This window comes from Coenobita brevimanus, chromosome 82, assembly GCF_032717465.1.
Source record: "Coenobita brevimanus isolate Jiangsu-jjx chromosome 82, ASM3271746v2, whole genome shotgun sequence".
In the NCBI taxonomy this organism is placed as follows: Eukaryota; Metazoa; Arthropoda; class Malacostraca; order Decapoda; family Coenobitidae; genus Coenobita; species Coenobita brevimanus.
In genome coordinates, this window is record NC_137035.1 from 5,727,592 (window position 1) to 5,737,051 (window position 9,460).

The window sequence follows — 9,460 nt, forward strand, 5'->3', positions numbered from 1 at the left end:
GTGGCATGTACAAATTGGCTACAATTACATTCCCTTCAGATGTGTTGATCTCTACTGCAATCAGTTCTACTTGTGATGGTATATCTAGTTTTATTTCACTGACTTTTAGATTTTTCTTAGTTAAAATGATAATTCCTCCTCCTTTTTTTAAATTTCTGTCTCTTCTCCATATATTGTATTCCTTTAAGTTTAGTATGTCATTGGATATCCTTGGTGTTAATTTTGTTTCAGTTAGGCATATTATTTGTGGTTCATTTTCTCTGACATAATCATTCATCTCTAGAAATTTAGATACCATTCCATCCACATTTGAGTACATCAACTTTATCATCTTGTTTATATACTTGTCATAACATGGTACTACCTTCCTCCTTTTTATTCCATCCTGTTTATGTACCACTTTCGTACCTGCAATCCTATTACTTTGTAAAAAAATTTGTTCTTCTCCTCTTCTGATCTTCCCTCATTTTTTGGTTTTGCTTCCTTCCTCTTCTCTTTCAGTAATTCCAGTTCCTCTTGTGTTAGGCATCTTTTTATCCATACATTTTTGAACTCCTCTTTTTCCATAAGATTCTTTGCATTTTTTAGTATCTCCTCCACAGTGTTTACACTCTGGAAAGTCACCTTTAGAGGTCTAGTCTTGCTTTTCTCATATTTCCCTAACCTTTTGTGTTCCTCTATGTCTTTACCACAGATTTCCTCTGATACTTCTTTCAGTAAGCTCATTACATTTGCCGTCTCCTTTTTGTCTCTTGTGATCTTGTTTTTTACTTCTTCCTCTTCTATACCAGTGATTACTATAATTTGTTTATATCTACTGAATCTCAGACTAACTTTGGATTGTTTTGGATTATTCTTTTCACTTCCTGTTTAATGCTTTTTTCCTCCACCCTAGTTTCTGTCTTTCTTTACTTTCACCATTTCAGCATACGTGGTTTCCACATCATTTTTGTAGCTTTGCACAGCTTCATTCACCTGTGTTATATTCTCCTCAATATCACTGCTTTGGTCTATCAGACTGCTTACTTGCCTAATTGTCTCTGTATCATTTTTGAACTCTTCCATAACACTCTCGAGATTGACTACTGTACTTGCCATTTCAGTTATTTTCTTCCTAAGTGTACTCAATTCCACTGTTAGTTCACTGATGGTTGTGTCTTTCTTGTTGGCCTTCCTTCCTAGTTTTTCTATTTCTTCCTTTTGCAAGTGCATCTGCTTCTTTATTTCATCAATTTCATTTTTGAAAGCCATTTCTAGTTTGTGTACACGTCCAACCAGTCTATTGTGCGTCTCCACTTCAACCAGTTCTTGGTAGAAATCATCATCTTGCTTTCTACCTTTATCCCTTTTCTTATCCAAATTTGTTTTACTAAAGTATGTGTCCATTTTGCAATACTAAAAGCACAGAGTACATGTACTTACATACCCCGTGCAACTGTAGTCTAAACTTTTAAACCTCAGCTGACTGAGCGCATTCTTTCGCCTCTTGGTTCTCTTTTCTGTTTGAACAAGTCTTGTTTAAACTTTTTATTATTATTTTTTTCTTTTAATAATGAAAAATCATTTAGTCTAACCTGGTACAGAGCTTGACTCATATAAAGATACTAATTTAGGTAATGCCACTGGCCGTGCTGGTTCGGAGCGCCGATGCCGCTCTTCTGCCGTCTGTGACTCCCACTAGTTTGTGTGTATTTACCTATTTGTATTTACCTATTTGTAGTATACAGGAATTGAGCAATGCTCGTGTTGTCCTGTCTCCATATCCACATTTATCAAGTCTACCTTTACACACATGAATGTTTTTCTCATGCACCACTTCTTTGTCTAAGTCGTTCCAAATATTTAAGTATTTACCTAATATACCTAATTGTGATATACACGGAATGTACTATGCTCGTGGGTTTCCGTCGCTGTTTCTCAATAAGTCGAATTTAACTTTAAACTCGTTTAAGTTTCTAGACTGGACGATCTCTTTGTCCAGGCTATTCCATAAGTCTATACTTCTATAAGGAAAGCTATATTTCTTGATATCCTTCAAGCAGCTTGACTTTTTCAATTTCATTCCATGTCCTCTTGTTGCTCTCTTATCCCATACAAACAGATCTTCTTTGTCAATTTTATCTACTCCCACCATGGTCCTGAACACCGCAATCATGTCTCCCCTCTTTCTCCTTTCCTCTAACGAAGGCAAATCCAGTTTTTCCAGCCTCTCTGTATGACAGGTCTGTCAGACTGGGGACCATCTTGGTTGCTGTTCTTTGTATTCTCTCAATCTTGTTTATATCTTTCTTTTTGTGTGGAGACCACACTACCGCTGCATACTCTAACCTGGGGCGGATCATGGCCACTATCAATTTTTTCATCATTTCCTCATCCATATAATGAAATGCTACTCTTATGTTAGTCAAGAGTTTATAAGTCTCTCCAACTATCTTGTTAATGTGCTTTTCTGGTGACAAACTATCTTGGACCAGCACTCCCAAATCTTTCTCTTCTCTCCTTTTTGTGATTAATTCATTACCCAAAAAATAATTCAGTGATGGTCTCCTGGTACTTTTACCCATTTCCAATATTTTACATTTCTTTACATTAAATTTCATTTCCCACGTCCGGCTCCAATTGTGTATCCTATCCAAATCCTCCTGCAGTATTTTACAATCCTCCTCAACCTCTATCTTCCTCAAGATCTTTACATCATCAGCAAACAGACTTGCATAACTGTTCACTCCATCTACCATATCATTTACGTAAATCAGGAACATTGCTGGCGCCAACACTGAGCCTTGAGGGACTCCACTTGTTACTGCCCTCCATCCAGACATCTTTTCCTTTATTACTGTCCTCATTTGTCTGTCTCTCAAAAAGTCTCTCATCCATTCCAGAAGTTTCCCCTTTAGTCCTCCTATATATTCTAGTTTCCACATTAGTCTCTTATGAGGTACCTTGTCAAAGGCCTTCTCTAAGTCTAAGTACACACAATCCACCCAACCATCTCTCTCCTGTACCACATCAATCGCTCTTAAGTAAAAGCTAAACAAGTTAGAAACACATGACCTTCCACTTCTGAATCCAAACTGACATTCAGCCAAAATATTCATCTCTTCCAGATATTTTATCCATCTGTCTTTCAGGATTCTCTCACACAATTTTGCGACCATGCTGGTTAGAGACACTGGTCTATAATTCAGGGGTTCTTCCCTGTTTCCTCCCTTGTAAATTGGTACCACATTTGCCCTCTTCCATTCTTTTGGCACTTTCCCCTCTTCCAGTGAGCATACAATTAAGCTGTGAATTTTATCCGCCAGTTGTTCTCTGCATTCCTTCAGTACCCAATTAGAAATTCCATCAGGTCCTGGGGCTTTCCTTACATCTTGAGTTTCCAGTAATTTATACACTTCCTGTACCTCCACTTTTATATCTTTCATCACCGGAACATTTCTAATCACTCCCTACCCTTCCACAAGCTCCTTTTCTTTAGTGAAAACTGACTGGAAACGTTTGTTCATTATTTCTGCTTGCATTGCCGCATCCTTAAAGACCTCTCCTTCTACTTTCAGCTTGGTGATTCCTTCCTTTTGTTTCAGTTTGCCATTAACAAATCTATAAAACAGTTTGGGTTCATCCTTGCATTTGTCAATTATACCTTTTTCAAAATTCCTTTCTTCTTCTCTACGTATTCTTGTGTATTCATTTCTTGTTCTTTTATATTCTTCCTTTGTTCTGTCGTTACCTCTCTTTCTCCAATTGTTCCACGCCTTATCTCTCTCTTTGTGTGTGTGTGTGTGTGTGTGTGTGTGTGTGTGTGTGTGTGTGTTTCAAACTTGTGCCTTTTATCTGTCCTATCCTCCTCGTAACCCCCCTTACGTCTGGTAGGGGTGCTGAAGAGGGACGCCTTCACGTGGAACTGATATAACCAGGCGGTGGAGCTACCCAGTTATACAAACGTCCCTCAGCTCATTCCCTATCCCTCGAAACAAACATGGAAGACTGCGAGAAAAGGTAATCTTCAGCCTGCAGTCCAACGAGTTCATGTCCACATTAACCTGACTCTGCAACTACTACTACGTCTGAGAAGGTGAGGAACAAGAAAACTGGAGGTGCCATGAGTCAGTTAATTCCTCGTATACTCTCTTCACCCTAACCAGACGCAAAAGTAATGTATCCGTCTCGAACTCTGAGTTGTAGCAAGAGAGTAACACCAGAATATGATGCCAGTCACAAAGAAGTGCCATAAAAAGGATGCTGAGCTATTGTATTGTATTTTTCTGCCACTGAGCTTGTGAAATGCTACAAGATGGCGAAAATCTTAGCCTAGTTAAAATAAATTAACTATAGATGCTGAGGGAGAGTCCTCCATGGAGTGATACGGAGTAGGTGTCTATGGACGTTGGCCGCCATCACCAGGGACTATTCTTGACGGAGGAATGCTGGAGCCAGAACAAGGGAGTCAGGACAGGGATGGCTGGAGGTTGGATGAGGTTAAACTAGATAGCCCAATTTATAATGGATAATACAACAGATATTGGTAGTCTCATGATTGCAGTGGCAGAATGAAGAGCATGAGGGTGGCTGGGTCCACGGGTCAAAGGCAGTAGTGTAGTCAGAGGCCTCCACAAATGGGGAGGGGGGGGAGCAAGGTGGGGCTAATCCCAATTCTGGGGGAAGGGGGACGTTGCACGGTTGCACACAGTAAATTAACGAAATGTTAAAATAGAAGGCTGTTATGCTGAGTGTTTTTAGGTCGACTTCTCGTCCTAAAAGCACTAGCGACTGAGCGGGGTCCTCTTTCCGGACCGGAAGTAAAGCACCCACAAAGGAACAGGACATAAAAACCAGGCAGTATACCTTAACACATCTATTGCCTTAATTCTACACCGTTACAATATAACACAGAATGATATTTGAGATACAGGAGACAGGGACACAGAGTTAGACTTTGACACCACACGGTACAGTTACATTTAATACATGATATAATACATGTACAGTAAGGTCCTGAATTATATATGTGGGGACCCGTATTTCACTTTAAGGCAGAATATATACTTAGTTGGAAACAAGAGGAATAAACAAGATTAAGAGTCCGTGGGGGAAATACTACTATAAATAAGACAGGGTGCGGATCGCGACACTGGACGCGGCGGCACTTACACACAGGCTTTTGATTCACCCGCGCACCCTAGTCTCCATTCACAGTCACTGAAAGTTCTTTTACTTGGGGACTCACGCAGTTACTCTAAGTTCTCTTACTGGAGGTTCAAGTCATTTTCTGTTCTGCCGGGTATTAAGTTCTTTTAGACTAATAGTAACTGTCACTTGTTTTACACTGGTCTTTACTCGGTCACTGTTCACTGTTCTTTCCCCTGGTTTGTTCTCGGTACAAGGGGCGTCACTTATTTACCCGTGTTTCCTGGGTGGAGTGCATTCTGTCGTATGGGCGTGAGGAGAGGGCCCTAGGGGGACTCTGCCTGCAAGGGGCAACACACTACCCGCAGGGGAGTCGCTGCCCGGGTCCTGGTCGTCGGTGAGGTGCAGGGAGGCCCTCCTGTCTGGGGGCCTCGACCTGAGAGGAGGCCCTCGTATTGGAGCCTCGTTGGTGGGGTGCAGGGAGGCCCTCCTGTCTGGGGGCCTCGACCTGAGAGGTGGCCCTCGGGAGTGGGGCCAAACAGCTGGAGGAGGCGGGCCTGTCGTCTACGGCTCCGCGGGGTGAGGGAGCCCGGGTTACCCTCGTCTGGAGTCTGCTGGTCACGCCTGGGGGTCCTGGGGTTGCGGTCGTCTGTTGGGAGAGGCGCCGACAGGATTGGGCTGCGGCCTCGTCTCCGTCTGGTGTCTGGAAGGAACAGAGACTTCCCAGGCGTGGGAGGTAGGCCCGGTTTCGGGCCTTGCCACCACTCTGGCGACACCTCCGGGGCAACACTCCCGGATGGTGACGAAGAGTTCCCACAGGGGGACGAGGTAGGAGAAGGATTCACGGAGTCCGTGTCCTCTCCGGTACGTGGAGAGGGAAGCACAGAGGCGACTCTCTCTCCTGGGTATACTACAGCCGTGGCCAAGGGTCCTCTCACCCTGGTGCACACCTCTGGCTGTTGTCTTGGGCCTCTTGCCCTTGGAATGGCTAAGGGCCCAGCCTCCCTGGTGCACACTTCTGGCCGTAGCCTTGGTAAAATGCCCGCCGAGACCGCCACAGGACCTCCCACCTCACCACCCCCCACACCACCGCCGAGCCGCCACCCCACCACCACCCCAGGAGGACACACAGGTGAGGCTAGTGACCTCGGGCAAGAGGGTCATCGGGACATCCCGGCCCTGAGCCCCTATTCCTCGCAAGTGCCCCAACCCCAGGGGTTCAGACAACCTGAACTACTGTGCGGGCGGGGTAGTGACCGTCAGACCAGGGGTGGGACTGAAAAGAGGTCAGTCCCAAGTAGCACCGTCTTGACGGTCTTGCTACACCCTCTAGGGCAGGAAGAGGCCCAAGGGCAGGAAGAGGCCCAAGGCCTCGTCTCCGTCTGGTGTCTGGAAGGAACAGAGACTTCCCAGGCGTGGGAGGTAGGCCCGGTTTCGGGCCTTGCCACCACTCTGGCGACACCTCCGGGGCAACACTCCCGGATGGTGACGAAGACTTCCCACAGGGGGACGAGGTAGGAGAAGGCTACGGCCTGACAAAGTGTGTAAAGGGGAAGGTGACCCAAGGCTCCGGCCTTAACACGCTGAGGAGAGAGAGAGTTGCCTGTGTGCATCCCTCTCCAGTTGCACTTTGGCTACGGCCAGAATACGGTCCAGGGTAGAGAGACCCTGCTACCGTACGTGTAGCGCTACCCAATTACGGAAGCGGCGACTCGGGGCCGGCCTCTTGCCGGAGCAGACGGGTGATCCCGTTTCTTCGTTAGTCGATTCCTGTACGGGCAGACACTCAGTTACGACTGGGGCACGTACCAGGGTGGAGAATTCCCTGACGGTAGGATCTGTCCGTATTGGAGAGAGTGCGGCCCTCGTGCCCCTCACTCCGGCTTGTTCCCTACTGCGGGAGGAACACCACGCTGACGGCCGCTTGCCTCGGCGAAAGGGCGACCCCGATCACCCTACTGGTGTCCCTCGCACGCCGGACAAGTTCACGGCACCAGCCAAAGTCCATACTAGGGGAAGTGGAGCCCCACCTCAGCCCAATGAACACACTCAGGGAACCACGAAGAGCGTGGGTCTCCCTCAAGCCTCTTTCCCTCCGGGGAGCCCTTCGTCGCCATCCAGGCTTCTTGGCCAAGCGGAGGTGTTAGAGTGGTGGCAAGGCCCGATTGCGGAGTTACCGCCCACACCCGGACGCTCCTTAGCACTGTTGGAGCCCTACAGGAGTCGCTGCCCCAGCCCAGCCCTGACGGCGCCTCTCCCCCTGAGCACCTGCAGACCCCGGATGCCCAGGCCTTCCACCACGTTCCCCGACGACGGCGACCTAGGCTCTCTCACGCCCCGGCAGAAGAAGAAGCAGGCCCGAATCCTCCGCCTGTTCGGTCCTAGTCCCGAGGGCCCCCGATCAGGTCGAGGCCCCCAGACTACGAGGCCTCCCTGCACCCCACCAGTGCGGCCCTAGGAAGGAGCCGCCCCTCAGGTCGAGGCCCTAAACAAGGGAACCTCCCTGGACAGTAAGTACTAGTGACCCAACTACCCAGGAAACACGGGTAGAACAGTGATAGTGACAGTGACCCCTAATACAGTGACAGTGATCCAATGCACAGTGGCAGTGACAAATAAAAGTTATGTTAAACAGTGATATCGGAGTAAGTCGTGCTTGAACATTAAACAGCTCAGTTCCCCCTCTCAGAAAGGAAGCGGGGAGTTTTCTGTGGAGTCGAAGGTAGGTGTGTGAACGAGCCGAAAAGCTGATGAAGTGCTTCCCTGCGACTAGGTGACGGTGTCGGATGTCGCCACACGCACCCTACCTTTATTATAGTATCATATCCCCCACAGACTCCCGATCACAGTGAATATAAGTGAGACTCCCCCGTTTATTATTATCCACCAGTGACACGACAAATGTTCTCGATTGACCATCGCAGTGAAGTGATATCTCTCCTCAATAACAGTAACCCATATCCCTGACTGCCCTGTGCCCTGTGCAAAAGTAGATTGGATCCAATTATAAGTGTATTGTTGTATCTCTGTGTAATTGGGTACCAAATGTTGTGTATGTAGCGCTGTAAGGGATAGAATTTAAGCAATAGATGTGATTCGGTGTACTGTCTCTTTTTATGCCCTGTTCCTTTCTTAGTGCATTACATCCGGTCTAGCCAAAGGACCCCGTCCAGTGCTCGTGTTTTTACGACGAGAAGTCGTCTTAAAAACACAGCATTACACTTGGGCCTCTTGCCCTTGGAGTGGCTAAGGGCCCAGCCGCCCTGGTGCACACTTCTGGCCGTAGCCTTGGGCCTTCTGCCCTTGAGGTTGTTACAATGGCCGTCGCCAAGGCGTTACTTGGGACTGAAACTTGTTCAGTCCCACCCCAATTCTGGCGATGGTTGTCCCGCCCGCAAGGTCGTTGGCTTTTTCCGGTCAACTGGTGTCGGGGTAGTTGCGGGGAAAAGGGAATCAGGACAGTAGTGTCCCGGTGACCCTCTTGACCTGGGTCACTAGCCCCACCGTTGTGTCCTCCTGGGGTGGTGGTGTGGTAGCGGCCCGGTGGTGGGGTGGGGGGTGGCGGGGTGGGTGGTCCGGCGGCGGGCATTTTAGAGGCCTGTATGGAGGGGGGCAAAGGTCTCACTAGCGGGGCCCCTAATCCCACCAGAACCCCCATAACTACACCATTGATGCAAGGGGGAAGTGAGAGAGGCAGAATGGGCCAGTGAGGTCGACCTGGGCAGCAATGGGGCATGAGCTAATTCTGCATCTGACATTGGCTTTGCATCTTTCCAGGAGGCTATGGTTATGAATGTGAAGAACCAAGGCACCGAGAGACAGGGAGACCAAAAGGATATGAACTGTGAACAAAAGTCTGATCGGCCCAAACAGGTTCACAGAGTTGCGAGCAGAATATGATCATCACAGCTCTCCACTCGTTAAAGCTGGAGGCCACTTATTAGTCTACCTTATATTTATTTCGATCTCATTTCCAAGTACAATCGCCATTTTGTAAAGAAAAATAATTCTTATATACATGTTCACTTGGGCAGCTCGATTCCCGCGGATTTCTTGACAACAATAAACTTTTCGGCGCGCAGGTGCTGTGGGTTTAAGCGTCGAGGAGTTTGTGTTTGTTCCCAATATTTCATAGCTATTTGGATCATTTTCCAGTCCCTTTCAGTAAGTATGGTTGTCAGGAGTACACTGTATATAAGGAGATAAACGGAAATACTTTTGCTCACAAGACTGGATTACAAATTCACGGTAGAATTTGGATGATAGCTCTGTGCAAGGACTTCAGGCAGCAAGAGGTATATATATATATATATATATATATATATATTAGCAG